Source organism: Lissotriton vulgaris, chromosome 2_1 (genome assembly GCF_964263255.1).
Source record: "Lissotriton vulgaris chromosome 2_1, aLisVul1.2, whole genome shotgun sequence".
In the NCBI taxonomy this organism is placed as follows: Eukaryota; Metazoa; Chordata; class Amphibia; order Caudata; family Salamandridae; genus Lissotriton; species Lissotriton vulgaris.
Window position 1 is genome coordinate 1,165,192,973 of NC_141687.1, and position 15,319 is coordinate 1,165,208,291.

The window sequence follows — 15,319 nt, forward strand, 5'->3', positions numbered from 1 at the left end:
GTTTGCTCTCACACAGTCATAAGTGTCTGTTCAAGACTTTTACAATATTGCACCACCTCCCATGCTGCATGGAAGCTCTACCCAGTAACCACCACTTATGAGAGAACCGCTGTTGCTCCGGGAAAGTGTCTAGAGACTCCTTTCCTAAAACTGCACTCAAGGAGTATGCTCACCTTATCTGTGGTATTCGCATCACAGCAGTTTAAAAAAATCGGTCGTAATTTAAGTGTGCATTTTCTTTCATACAATAACAATTGCGTTGCTTTTATTTAAATACATGTATTAATAAGAATTCAGGGACAGACACAGATCTCGTCTGGCAACTGTGCAAAAATTATTTCATCTGAACAAACTACTCCGAGAATCTGTAACCCCTGGTGCCCATTCACTTATTCATCCCTCCTCCTACCTTTCCCAGAAACCTACGGAACAAGCAGTGCTTTGGGGCCAAAACTTTCCATTTATGTTTCAGCGTTGACTACTTTTGATCTCTATCCAGAAAGCCCAGGCCCATCTCCCAGTTCAAGAAGATGGGCTGCTCCTCTTTGTGTGTTTCACACTGTACTGGGGTTGCACATTTCCAGAAATGCATTACATCTCGGAAGGTTCTTTCTTATACCTAAACACACCCTTCTGGGGACTCCATCGCCCATCATGGGAACAGGATGATCAGTTTCCCCTGCAGCAAACAACTCACTTATTTTTGCTGCTGAAAAGTAAGAATTCTTTCTGAAAAGAGCCCCTCTGTAGAATATTTGGACTGTGAAAATCCCTGGAGGCCCTTTTAGGAGGAGTTGTGTATAGTTTTGCCACATGTAATATAGTAGGTATTTGTAATGGTAGGACTATATCCCTGATGGTTGCCTTGTGAGAAAATGTATGTGCAATACAGTAGGCCTGGGTTGCCTTTGATGACAAGCCAACGGTGAATGCTGTAGACCAGATTGGTTCAGTAGGAAATGTTCTATAGATTCCATAGGTCTGATCTGTATATTATAAAAAGTTAGGACAAAAGCTGTAGGCCTAAATGTTTTTTATTGTGAAAAGTATATGTTAAAGCCAAGAGCTCTTTAAGGGTGGATTGGCATTGTACTTAGCCAAAGCATGTAGATCGGTATTTGGTGACATGAAATATCAGAGATTTCTGTAGTAGGAAATGGGTTTGGTGTTGGATACCCCCTCCGACAAACCCTGAAAGCAGAAGGCATCCGATTTTAGAATCCTTGATAGGCTCCCATAAGAAGGGTTCTATATTGTTTTTGTTTGGCCAACTGTAAATGTGTACCTCTTTATAAGTTTATGAATGCATGCACACTTAATTGAGCAATGTTATGTCAGATTCCATAAGTCTGATCAGTTTATTATTGTATTGTATTGTAATTGCATTTATATAGAGCTTGCTGCCCCAGACGGGGCATTGAAGAGCTTTTTCGGCGAATAGCACTCTACCTCGTAACCCATAAAGGATTAGTGATGAATTAGCATAGTGAAATATGAAAGGTATTTAAGTGGTGGATCTGTTAGTCAGTTATTTGGATTGAGAAGGATATTATGAAAAGGGACGACAAAGGCAGTAGGCCTGTTTTTTTTTTTTTTTAAACCATGATGTTAAGGCCATTATGCCTTGAAGCGTAGCTTGCTATTAAACTGTATTGGGACCTGTAGACAGTTTTTTTTTACATGTAATCTGATAGATTAAAACAGGCACTCGAACGAGCAGCTCCACAGATACCTGTAAGTAGCGCTCTTGTATGCAAGCCCAGTGAACTAAATTTGAAGTTTTTTCTTGGTTGAATTAACATATGTAAATGTAAATGTATAGGCATTTATATAGCGCACTACTTACCCGTAGGGTCCCAAGGCGCTTCGACCGCTGCGAAACCCTTCCTGGCTTCCCTGAGAGATGGTCCCTTAATGGGTATCTCCAGGGTGAGACCAGGCATCCCCGGCGGTCTGGTGGGGCCGTTAATGAAGATGAGGCAAGCTAATGCCCAGAGTTGCCGAGTGTGATCACTGATCAGAGTGGGCACCGAGGGGAGAGAATTATCGAGTCCGCTGACCCTGGTCCAGAAACCTGCCGCGCCGGGAATCGAACCCTGGTCCCGGGCCGTCCTCTGCTCTCGGGTCTGCCGCCTCTAACCAGTGAGCCACACATACATATGTATACCAAAATTGAAAATCGTGTGTTTCGAGCGAAAATGTGTGTATTTTCAGAATTCATAAGCGGATGTTTGGTGAAAAACAATATATTATTTATATTTTAGTGATAAAACTCAAACAGCGGTTGAGAGGCTATTACTAATATTATAAATTGGAGCTGATCACTGCTAGTAATGTTGCATATGATGGCCACTAATTTAATCTTGTCTCATGTGGTTACTGCTACATTTCTAACAATATTAATAGCTTGCGGGGATTTTCTTTAAACATCAGTAGCTCTTACTACATTCATGTTTGAAGATCCTTGGATTAAATAGGCAGAGGTTTTGGAATTGGTTACATTGCCTGCCAAAGCCTGGGGTAGAAGATGACTACTCCCTGTGCAAATCCGCGTTGGGCCTTCTTGGAAGCTGCATATTATTTTGTCAACTGTAAATGTATATGTAGTTCTAGTTTTATTGACCATGTGACTGATGGTTGCCGTGTGGGAAAGCATGCGTTCATTACAAGAGGCTTAAGTTAGTTATGTGCCAGGCCAATTTCAAAATCTGTAGTCCAGGTTGGTTCCTTGTTAAAAGTTATGTCAGAGAATATATATCTAATATGTTGATTATGAAAACTCACGATAAAATCTGTTGCCCTGATTAATTTAGTGAAAAGCGTGTTAAATTCAATAGGCCTTCAAGGGTAGCTTTGGGATACCTTCTTTTTCCACTGGTCTGTTCAACTGTCATTCACATTCTGCTTCTTCTGCGAATGACATGAGGCATTCCGTCAGCTGCTTTGCCCATTGACTCTTTTGCCATGCGAGTAATGGCATTTTGCTAGATCACTTGTGCACGTCCACCTGAAAATGAGTGCGCTTTAGTGTCAGGCCTGTGGGCTAAATCAACAGTTTTGCATCTAAACGTTTTTAAGTTCTCTTTCTTGTCTATTCTTTTCCTTGTATTTTCAGAAAGTTCACCATCTCCAGCCGACAATAAATCTGGGCCATTTGCATGCCGCTCATTTCATCTGCAGTGTCCTGCATTTCATGTGGCTACTGCTTATAAAACCAGGTGGCCATCTTGGAATGGTTTTTTACCTTTAGTGTATTGTTGTTTTACTGTTGCAATATGGCATCTTTATTTTGAAGCAATAATTCGTCCATGTTCGATCAGTATAACAATGATGCACTAAGAAAGTACCATTTCACGATCAGAAACCCACCCCATTGCAATTTTTGTTGAGCGACCATCTCGGCATGGTATTTTGCACAGAATATTATTGTTTTACACATGCAGGATGGCCAGCATGTTGCTTTTAAATGTGGTGCCAATGTTGGAACTTTAAAACAACAATACACTATGTTCATTACCACTGCTAGACCGCTGTGTGCTGCCATCTTCAATTTTATTTTTAATTGGTAGCCTTTTTTGCCACATTTAGGTAGCAACATGTTTTCTTTTTTTGTCTTTTTATTTAGCTTGTATATGCTTGTTAAGTTTTTGTTTGTGGTATTGAAGGTGAGTCAGTGGGTGAATGCGTGGATGTATGAGTGCAAGGATGAGTAGCAGAAAATGCGTATGATGGCTGACTAAGTGCCTAGTCTCACCAGTTCCATAAGAGACCTATTCAGGTATAGGCATATAGGCTAGAACCATTGACATTGCCAATTAGATTAGAATAGAAGGCGCCCATATAGTTCTCTGGGATAAGGTCGTTTAATTAGTCCTTGTACTCGGTGGTGTGATGGGGTAAGTTTGTCTTCCTTTGCTTTTGATCTGTAGAAAAAGTACTGAGAAAACAGCTTAACCTCATGCGCGCTAGCGGAATTCCGCTCTCATGCTGAGATTTTGTAAATCGCATGTTACGTGACGAGCTGGGCTCGTCATCAGCGTGCGAGGAGGCTACGCCATGACGAGCCCAGCTCATCATCAGCGTGGAAGGGGTTAAGTAATTGATGAGGAATGTTATGGTAACACTTTTAGTTCTGGATAGACACAAACAAATGCTGTGTATGCTGTTTTCTAATCAGTGGTACAAAGAAGGGATCTAGCTGGCATTGAATTGGGTGCATATTGGATGATTAGATTTCTCAAGCAGAGATCTATCTTGTAGTTTTTCCTCTTTAAGTCTTATTTGATATCCCTTCGTGTGTTTTTATCAATGTTTTAAAGTATGCTGCTTTTCTTGATATTGGAAGATTTTCATTTTTGCCTCTCCCTTACCACCCGGCCTCACCCTCAGTCGCGGCCGGCATAGCTCATGTCTGAGGGGGTGGGGGGTCATGCTGGGAGGGAAGGGATCGCAGTGGATGGGGGAGTTTTAATTTAATAATCATTTTTAAAAATGTACCTTTTCGCTGTCCTGGTCTTGCGTCTTCTTGGCTCCTGCTTCTGCTCTCCTGCCTCCGGCAGGAATAGGAGGCAGGCAGCCTTCCTCCCCTAAGCCAGTCACAACCCTGGAATGTCAGCATTGTGATTGGTGGAGACGCCCCCCAGCCAGGGACTTACGAGGAGGCCTTGTTCTCCATGCCAGCTGCATTGTAGCCTGCATGGAGAAAGGGCAGAGTGCACATGACTGGTTTGGGCGGCCCCAGAGGGCCAACCAAACAGTCACTGCGACCTCAGGAGTGGGCACATCACTCCTCCCCTGTTCGCAGAGCAGAAGCCTGCCCACAACTAAACATAAAATGGTAATAACTGGAAGTTATTACCATTGTATGTTTCTGCTTCTCATACTGCGAGAAAGCAGTGGTGCAACGCTTCTCTGCCCTAGTGGAGGAGCCGCCCCTGCTCACCCTCCCACCAAAGTGCACAGCATTGTTTCTTGAGCTGTTCCAGGTAAATGTACTTAAAATAAATTTCCTTAACTAACACTTTTTAGCCTGAAAAGGGACTGGAGATACTTTAAGCATAGAGCTGCAACACTATGATGCAGGTACTTGCAATAAATATTAATTGATCACTGTAGGAGAGTAGGGTCTGCTATCCTATGGTCACCCCAATTTTTGCTTTTTGCTTCACTGGTTTTCGACTTAATGTGGCTGTGGGCCTGCTAATCAGACCCACAGCCTGCTGTTCTCTCTCTAAATTCACATACATGTACTATAGGTACATAACCCAATTGGAACTGGACTCCTTGTCAGCCCCTGTACCATGCACTATAGGTGCTCAGGGCATAGGTGCCACCAAGGCCTACCAGGGGCTGCAGCATAGCTTTTGCCACCCCTGGCTGGTTCTTAAATTGACACAACTGGCTGATCATTCAGCTGGGGCAAGTTGGTGTAATCACTTCTTGCTTAGATATAGGTACCTATATCTAAACCTATATCTGGACACATATAAACCTATGAGTCACTCCTATGGAAGGCCTTATCAATCCTGGAGGCAGAGTGCGTGGTTTAACGTGAGATGGTGCTCGAGCATGAGCTGAGCCTGTCTGCAGCTGTCAGGAACAACTCCCTAAGCTGTTCCGGGATAATGCCATACCATATACTATTAAGTGCATTATAATCCATTGCGGTTATATGTTAACTTTGGTTTGGCTTTATCAAAACATGTCGTATAAGGTGTCATACGATTTGGAATACTATCCCCTCAACAGTCCTGACGACGTGGATAGCATTCCACCCCTCTAGAGGGAGAAGACATGTTACTTTACTGAAACGCAGTTGATTTTAAAAGAGCCTCAGCATCACAAAATGGACGCTTCTGCCACAGACACGAGTTTGACCTCCTGCTGCTGACCGAAACTCAGCCGAGCAGGCCTGGACAAAGGCTTTCCTGTCGTGGAGAGGTGTCACACCACCCCAGACAGGAGATAGTGGATTGTAGCAGGGAGGTTTGAAAGAAACCAGCCAGTGCCTGGGGAGCACAAGGCTTCCCCTTGCATAATCCGGTCTAAACCGGTTCTGGGGCACACCAGCCCCAGTCCCAGCGCGACCCTGGACAAAGGGAAAGGGGTGTAACCACCCCCTTCCTGGGTCCCACCCATAGGAGGGGACCTAGCAGGTAATCCAGCCCCCTAGATTGGTAAAAGAATGGGAGCAGTGCCAACGCACTCAGATTATCCTGACTGAAACTTATGAAATGAAACTCTGGACTCTTCGACATCCTACTTGACGTAGAAGACTGAAGAATCTCCCTTGTGGTCATGGAGTGACCACCCTGTGCAAACAGGCACCATACAGCACCTCGACGTTTGCTTTGTTGCAGTTCCCGCCGGAACTCGAGCGACAGAGTTCGACAAGACCAAGCGTGCCTGCCTTCTAACAGCCCGATCCACAGTCCCTGCAGAGCTGAGACCCGTGGAGGCGACCGGAAGCGGGGGGCCCGCCATCATGGAACGACCACGAGACGCTGACCGTGCAGCCCACGAGTGACCCTCGAAGCTGTGCATTGGGGTTTGAGAAGCCCCAGCCCTGAGCCTCTCTTGCACGGAAGCTCACCTCTCTACACTCACCGAGTGCTGCGTGGGGCCCTTCTGCATCTTTTGGCTCAACGCGTTGGCCCGGTCTCTTGCCCGTTGGCTAGTGGCCCCTGTGCCGACAAACCTTGAAACCTAACTTGTGAATCTGGTTGCACCAGACTTGCACTCACTCCTCTGAAAAGGAGCACCCGCTCTGACCCTCCTGGTCCGAGTATTAAGCCATCTTCGAGTCCTGCGTGGGTTGCGCTTGCCAAGGGTTGTTTGCTCCAATCCGGAAGCCGACACCGCCGACAGCGAGAGCCTTCGTGGGACAGCTTGTGATCCACTCCTGGACATCCTCGGTGCCCCAGAGTCCACGTGGCAGCAGAGAGAAGCTTCCCGACAGCGACCTGAAAGCGCCCGACATTGCCTGGTTCCTTCCTGGTTCCACCCTGGTCACTGCTGAGTGACCCAGACTCTGTCCCCTCTGCTTTCAGATCATCTTTATCTTCGATCGACCCTTGGATCACACCAGACACTTCTCGTCTCGACTCCTGCAGCATCTTCAGCTCCAAGCACCATCAACCAGCGTGACAAAACCCGACACTACTTTGCAGCTGTTGACCCGCTTCCTGTGGGTGAGGTAACTCAGCAACGCCGGTGTTCCTACACTGGTACACACATCTAGTGTATGTGTCTAAAGTTTCATCCTGCTAGGTTAAGCGGAAGTCTCCTTTAACTATAACTTTATAACTTTTACGCACCATTGACATTGCATTGGTGCATGTGTGTGCTTTAAGCGCTGCACCCGAATCTCGCGGGCTTTTCCCGACTTCAGCATTGCTAGTCCCGACTGCTCCTAGCGATTCCCTAGGCCCTAGGCCTAACCACTGTTCGATTGGTATCTCTTATACCACTTTTTTAGGTCTCGCTAGACCTATTGCTATGGAGAAGGCTTTCAAGGGACGTTGACTGGTGCACGAGTGCCGATTGCACATCGTGGACGCGCACGCCTAGCCCCGCCCCCCTCCCCAGCCGTGCACATCTCCTATCTCAGTCAGCCATGCCTCTCTCAGTTCTCAGTCACGCGCGCACACACAGGCACACACACACGCTCACACACACACCCCCGTGCACACCCCCCCCCCCACCTACTCACACACACACGCATCCACCCACTCGAAGTGGCCATCTCCTGTCTCGCTAGCCTGATGCACCCAAACACAGTGTTTACATGTCCCCCTACTCACCGGGCTGACTCTGGACTCCCCCGCTGCTCTCCAGGCCTGTCTTTCCTCCCAGGTGTGCAGGGTCAGCGCTCATGCTCGGCAACATCGGGGCTATCCAGAGAGTTTCCTAGACGTCCGAAGATGTGCACGCTCACAGCAGCGCGTGACTGAGTGTGCGCCCGTACAGCTGAGGTGCACGCACGCGCTGCCGCAGAGACCAGGGCAGGTGCACGAGAAGAGCAGACTACAAACCCAGCTTGCTCTGCGATATCCACCAATGGGAGGCCGGATGACGTGTGTGGCTCTGAGCGCATGCGCGCAACTGGAAACACCTCTCGTCACAGCGTGCGCAGACCGGGTGACACCAAAATGCACAATAATGGGACCCCCGCCTCTCCCGTGGACCAGCCTGCACCGGAGAGCCTCGCGCCCGGAGCCCAGGCTGGGACAGCATGGCATCCATAGAGCACTTTGACCCGGTGATCACCAACGTGACGGCCACTAAGATCGGGATCACAGTGTCCTGCAGGTAAGACCCCCGTCCATGCAGCTGATCCTCACACGCACCCCCTGACACACCCAGCAGCGGATCCCACACACACGCACCCCCATCAATTCCCCCTGAGATATAAACTGCCCAGCGCCCTCGCACACAGCCCCCGGCCGTCGTCTGCTCGTCTCAGCCATGTTTACTTTCGTCATTAGAGCTGGGCTTAAAATCCAGTGATGTGTTAGTTAGCTTAAAACAGTCCCAGGGAGTGCTTTAAAACATTCAAAGGAGCATCCTGTTCACAGCGGAGAAAAAAACCAATGGAGCGAGGACCCTCCGGCGTCGAGGTAGTAGTGACTTCATAAATGACGCAGTTACATCAACGTTTATTGATAGTCAATTAGGACTTAATGTTGGTGTTTTAAGGTGAGTTGTTTTTGTCCCTCACTGCTTTTTTTAAGACTATCAGCACTTGTTTCTTTCCAATCTTCCACCAATTTAACGAATTCACAAACTGCAGATCCCCTCTGCAAGACATGAGGCTCGGAAAGAAAAGTTGTAAAGCTCCCAGAAGCCCTGTATCTTGCTCGGGAGGCGTCACTATGTCACTTAGCTTTGCATCGACCCGGGTGAGCCGGTTCCCATAGTGCAAGAGATGGTGCACGTGCTGCTCTATTTTGATTAGACTGTATGTGGTAGTCTGGTCGGTAGCGCAATGACTGCTGAGGGGCTGGTGGTGGCCAGGTGGTTTCCGACAGCAATGGCGCAGTAATGAATATTAATGACTTAGGTGGAGCAAAAATTGCAGCAGCTCCTCAGGGCAGTCACTTGAAGACAGTAAGGCAGCACAGTGGGTTAGTGTATCTGCTGCATACATATGTTTGTAACATAGGACCTGTTTATGTACGAGGGCGTTATTTATCACCACTCATATATAAGGATACCACGGGGTGTAGGTGCGATAAATAACAGCTATCACGAGTTCATGGGGACTAACATGGATGTTGGTGTTTAACGCACCAAACGTCACATGATATGGTAAATACCACATGTTTTTCCCTGTTAACTTTTTGGCAGGTTTCACTAATTTTTGGATGTGTAAATGCCTTCAAGCTCGTAATTCCAACCCGTGCGTAAACACAGTCTCTACTGACATCGAATCATCTGGCAACCTTGGCATAGTTTATGGGTTTCGTGATTAAGTCCCAGTAGGAATGACTCTGCATTTCATCTTTGTGAGAATGATGAATTGAGTGCAGCGAGCTGAATAGTAACATCATCTATTAATTAACAGTGTTAGCCACACAACTGTAACATGTGGTGATACGTAAAATACTGTATTAATATTGTTCAAGTCTAAAAGCTGTTTTATACAACTTTTCTTTGGAGCACGGAAAAGATGACGCAGCTCTCAGATACAGCATGCCTGTCCTCCGTGGCTCCACCCCCAGCTGCTCCTATTTCCAGTCAGTAAATACCTGTTGTGGTGTTATTCTGCATGACGCAGGCCTTCCTACTGACGCCTCACTCATCCCAAGCAGAGCTTGCGCTGGGTTATATATGACTTGGCGCCAACACTTCACTCAGCTGCCAGCTGGGTCATAACGGTGATTGCTGTTATTCCCCGTTCAGGTCATTTGTGTGTTGTGCAAATAGCCTTGCACTAATTCACTGAAGTATGACGTCACCGCTAGCAGCAGGTTTTCTCTGGGGAATGTCCTTAATCATACTCTTTAAACCCACAGTGTGCTGTACTTTCCATTTCTGTCAGCCACACACACAAGGCTGCGCTTCACGGATAGTGGAATATTTCACAACACATAGTGAGTAGAAGGCACTGCTCACAAGTGAGTCTCTAAACACTGAGAAAAGGAGCAGATTGCCAGGTTTCCTTCTGCTGTACCATGTGGTCTGGGAGACTACACGTGGAGTCATTGCAGTACAAGGAGTCACACTCAAACTTCACTCGTATTTCTGATAATCAGACACTGTCAATTTTTCCAAGAACTCAGAATAATGTGTCTGTATTGCAAGCATAAAATACACCTGTGAGAAAAGCCCTGAAAGGAACGTAAAACAAATCTACAAGCATTGGAAAAAGATCAGATCTCAGCAAGCAAAAAATATTATTTTTTTGCAAAAATATGTAATATACAAATTCAATACACATAAAAAGAAAGGAGTGGTGCAGTAGCCGAGGCACACCAGCCCTGTTACAGAAGAGAACTCTTTTTCAGGTGGCGGTGCACATGAGATCAGATTAAAATCCTGTCACTCACATTGCAAGATGGCCAATGGGAGAAGTGGGCTGACCAATTGCCCCATGCTGTGGTGGGTGGAAACCACACATGAATGGCACTTGAACATATCAATTGCTGATGAGGACTGACTAGACCATTTTTTTTATCCTGTATTGTTCAGAAAAATGGTGGTGAGACAGCTAAAGTTGTCTCTAGCCCAAAAACACAACTAGTGTTGGGTTGATAAACACGGTCATCTGTTGGATGCTCAAACCACCACTTCCTCGTCATTCTTCGTTTTGTGAGTACTGAATATTCATGACACGTACTGGTGCCGCAAAATCTTTTAGTTTGAAAGTGTAAATATAAATACAATGGTTGCACTGCTGATGGCTTGTGGGACCAATAATACGGTTGAAATTAATTGGATTGACTGCAAATCAAGGGTAGTCTGTAATTTAAAGTCAGTTTGTGTTATGTCAACTGACATAACGACTTTCTAAGGACTTTTTTGTGGCTTTTTAATTTATCAAGTGCCACTGTTTGTCTTTGAGATGGGCTAAGGCTATTCACTTATCATACTTACACATTCAGTTGTGTTACTTTACTGCCAAGATATTACGTCTTGCTGGAATTACAGCTTTTTTTGCCCCAAAGTAAAGAAATGCACACATACAGGTTTTCTTACAGATGCATCAAAAATATTGGCCAAAATTCAAAAGTATCTACTATGCAATATATTGCTCTTTAGACCTTTTAAATTCACCACTTAGAACATAAAAAAGAGTCAAAAGATAAAGCTCCTGGCATTCTTATTTGAGGATATATATTAGTTCATATATTAGTTCTCCTGATGCAGTCTGTTCAACAAGGGAAGCTACTCCCAGCTTCTTCTCTGTTGGAGCCCAAGAGGTTGCTTCCTTATATTGTCTTTCTAGGACAACCAGGAGCAACTCACACAATCACCCAACTATTAACCACTTTTTTTAACAAATAGCCGGAGCGATTTGCTTTGCCATTGCATGTTTAAAAAAATGAGATCTAAAAATAAGGAATACATTCCTATGTGTGCATTGCTCTCTACCTCAGGCGTATTATGTCCCCATCTCTGTTGTTGGTTCATTTTCCACCTTTAGTCCCCTCGGGTACCATTGTTGCCACCTGTCCATTCTCCTTCTAGTCCTTCTCTCCCATACTCTGTTCCAGTGCGGGCCTTCTTCAGATGCTGGCAGGGAACTAAGAGAACATGCCGGTGGGGGGAGATCGTGGCCTTCCTGCTGGCCCTGTCGGGCTGGGTGCTGGTCTGCTCCACGCTGCCCACCGACTACTGGAAGTGTGTGACTCTGTGTGTGTGTGTGTGTGTGTGTGGCTCTGCATGTGGCTCTGTAGGTATGTATGTGTGTGGGACTCTGTGTGGGTCTAGAGATTAAGCTATTGGCATTGTAAATGGCAGTGCCATTTATTTATCTATTTTCAAAACCAACTCAAATAAAAAATGTGTCATTTACAATGCCAATAGCTCTAACTTTTTCAAAGGCGAGACCATTGCATTGTAAATGCTTGTTAATATATTGTTTGCGTGGCCCCTGGGCCTCATCCATAATTGCGCAACTTTCATATGTTTAACTGTGCTTTTGTTTAAACGCTTGTGCCTCTGCACTCATAAAGAGTACAGAGGATTATTCTAGTAATAAATACATATATTTTTATAATATATAACTTGTGTGGTGTCCTTTCATTTGATATTACAGGATTGTGATTGGTAAAACAGCTCGCTTAACACAACCTCTTGAGTTAAGCCTTTAAGGTTGCTTAGTCCATGCTACCATTAGGATAGCTTGTCTATAAGGTTGACTAACAACCATCACCATAAGGGATTGTTTGGACTGATACAAGGTGCCCCCAGAACTGGAGACATCATATATCAGGCCAACTTCTCACAATCACATATAGTTTAAAAACTTTCTTTGTTTGCTATCCCTTTAAATGATATTTTTTATAATAGCTCTGTGGGTTGGGAACATCCGTTGCTTAGTCTATTGGTTGTTTGTAGTTCACCGGTCAGATACTAACAGGCTAAATCATTCTTCTGGAATTAATGTTTATTACTAAACAGTTTGCCAATTTTACATTTTACAGATAAAATCCTAAGAGTTATTTTATCACTGTTTTAAAGAAAAGTCATTTTTCATGGACTTGAGTTGCCTGAGATTAGTTAAACAAGCAGCAATAAACATATAAGGCTATCATAACTATTTAACTAAGACCACGATTGTGTGAATCCAAGCATGTGTATAGTTAATTTAGGTAAGATCTTGATTATTCATGGTAATAGCCCCTTTTAAATGATGGCAGGCAATGTCCTGGTGATCCATTCGACTTGGTTTTGTGTGCTACTACGTGTTGCTGGAGCAATTAATTATTTATGTGTGCAGTACCCCGCACTTCCTGAAGTATCTTCTACTGGTATAAGGCAGGGCTGATTTCAGCTGCAGGACACAAGTCTGCAGCTGATGCTCATAAGTAGGCTGTACTCAAGAGTTCTTCTTGGACTCTTTAGGAATTATTCAAAGTGTCTGTGGTGCCAAAGCACCTTTAGCAGTGAGTCTCCAGGGCCCGACACCTCAGTTCAAGTCTTACTTGCTCCTGCAGTATTGAAGTGTTCACCGGTACAGCGAGTGCCCTCTCTGAGGACGCCCACAAGTTCTGATGTGATTCGGAGAAGTTGGGCTGCTTGCGGTACACGCAGCAGCATGCAGCAGGTGCAGATTCCTGCAGTATGATCGCCCACACCACAGTGGCCTGTCGCTGGAATACGGGGTCGCCGAGTAAAGCATTTCTTGATACTCTGGCAACAATCAATTCAAAGGTGCTCCCCTCTGGCAAATGGGGACACTGCAGCGAGGCGACGCAGACCTGGCCCTTCCCTCACGGTGCTCAAATACAGCTCAAGTCACAGTGGCCCTCTCATTCGGTAGTCATCGGATCGCTCCTGCACATGGTCAACGACCCGATCGGTGCACAGCTGTTTCCTTACATCATGCTCAGTAAGTCCTCTCGGGAGGGCTCCCAATGGACCGCACTCCCTCCAAAGCTGACGTCCAATCAATAATGGCTTCTGGTCCTGGCACCAAGCCTGGGGCAATCATATTGCCCAAGCGAGATCCAGCTCCTTGCTTTTCCCTTACCCTGATCTGAATCTCAGCCTGGCATGCGGCTACACCAAGCCCTCTTCACTGGATTTCAAACATGTATCCTTGGGCTCAGGAAGTGGCTCCTCTGGCTTAAGGTACTTCTCAACTATAGTGTGGAAGGCTTCAGTATCCCTGAGAGCAGACACTTTCCTCCCATTGATACTATCTTCGTGCAAAAATCCCATTGTGTTAGGATGAAAGTGCTTCAGAGTATCTGGGTCCTTCTCCCAAATGTCTATAGCTACTAGGTCGAGCGCAACTGGTCCTTCTTGGGTACCTTCACCCACATGCTTGCTATCGTCTGTGTTTCTGGGTCACGTTCCTTCTCTTGACAATTTCTCTTGTAATGTCCCACCTTGCGGCTCTTCAAACAAGTCACCACCTTGGACTTGGAAGGGCTTCCTAACCTTCCATTCTCATGATGCTCCTTCCCAGATGCAGCATTACCATTCCTGTGAATCCTGGGCCCTCTTCGAGTTCCATGAGAATTACCCTGGCGGTTACCATCCAGTTTACAACCTCTCGTTGGGAAGTTCTTTTCCCCTTAGCCTTAGAACTATGCTGCTCCAGCCCATTGTGAACCCTGCTAGACAGCCACTTACCAGCTAACACTACAAGTTTTGTTGGATCCCTCTCTGTCAGATCAGACAGAGATTGCCTAAGTGGCGTAGAGCACTCCCCATTGAGTCACTCTGTCACCATCAACTGGTTAAGGAACTGAAAATCCTTGTTGAGAGAGGGACCCAGATGCTCTGAAGCACATTCGTCCTAACACAATGGGATTTGTGCAGTAAGTTAGTATCAATGTGAGGAAAGTGGGATACTTGAGCCTTCCGCAATATGGTTGAGAGAAAGTACCTTAACCCTAAGGAGATACTCCTTGGTACTAAGGAACCAGGTTTGGTAACCAGTGGAGAGGGCGTGGAGTATCTGTTTGTAGTGTTGAGATTGAGCTCAATTGCAAAGCGGACATGATTGATGTTGGGGTAAGGGAAAAGCAAGGATCTGGATGGAGTATAGGCTGAATATCAGCCTTGGTATGAGGCTGGGATCATCTCTGTCCAAAAATAGGCATAACAGTTAAATCCCAAAAATCTATAGAGTTATTGCTGTGATCTTTGATAAATCTAAGGTATTGATGTGCTTGAACAAGCCACTGAAAAAGGTTCTCGGTGATCGCTAAATCCCTGCTCCAGATCTTGAATAAGTTGCCAGTGTATCTATCCCTTCTATTGCTGGAAGTTTGATTTATAAGGATAGCTGTTACGAAAAAATTGTGTTGCTTTTAAAAAGTCTACATTAAATATTTCAAAAGGTAGAGCGAAATAAGCTCCCTTAGAGGTGCCGTTGGTCTGGCGATCGAAATTCAGATCAAATTCGAAATGGATGTTGATAAGGGTGATGTTAAATATTGATAAAATAAAGTCCACTGTCACATTCCGAGGATCCTGGCATTCCTCCCGTATCTGATTAATGACCATCCTTTTCTAGGAAAATTAGCACATATGTACTCAATGTCCATGCATACTATACATCCTTATTTGTTGTCACAAGACAGATTTTCAGTCTGTGTTATAAAATCTCCACTGTTACTGACGTAACTCTCTGTACAGA

The 15,319-nt window shown here is 45.4% G+C and overlaps 1 protein-coding gene across 2 annotated transcripts in view; it reads left to right on the plus strand.

The window, feature by feature from the left end:
• SCMH1 (Scm polycomb group protein homolog 1) overlaps window positions 1-15,319 on the plus strand; it is a 413,339-nt gene that overhangs the window by 5,121 nt on the left and 392,899 nt on the right. The window lies entirely within an intron of this gene.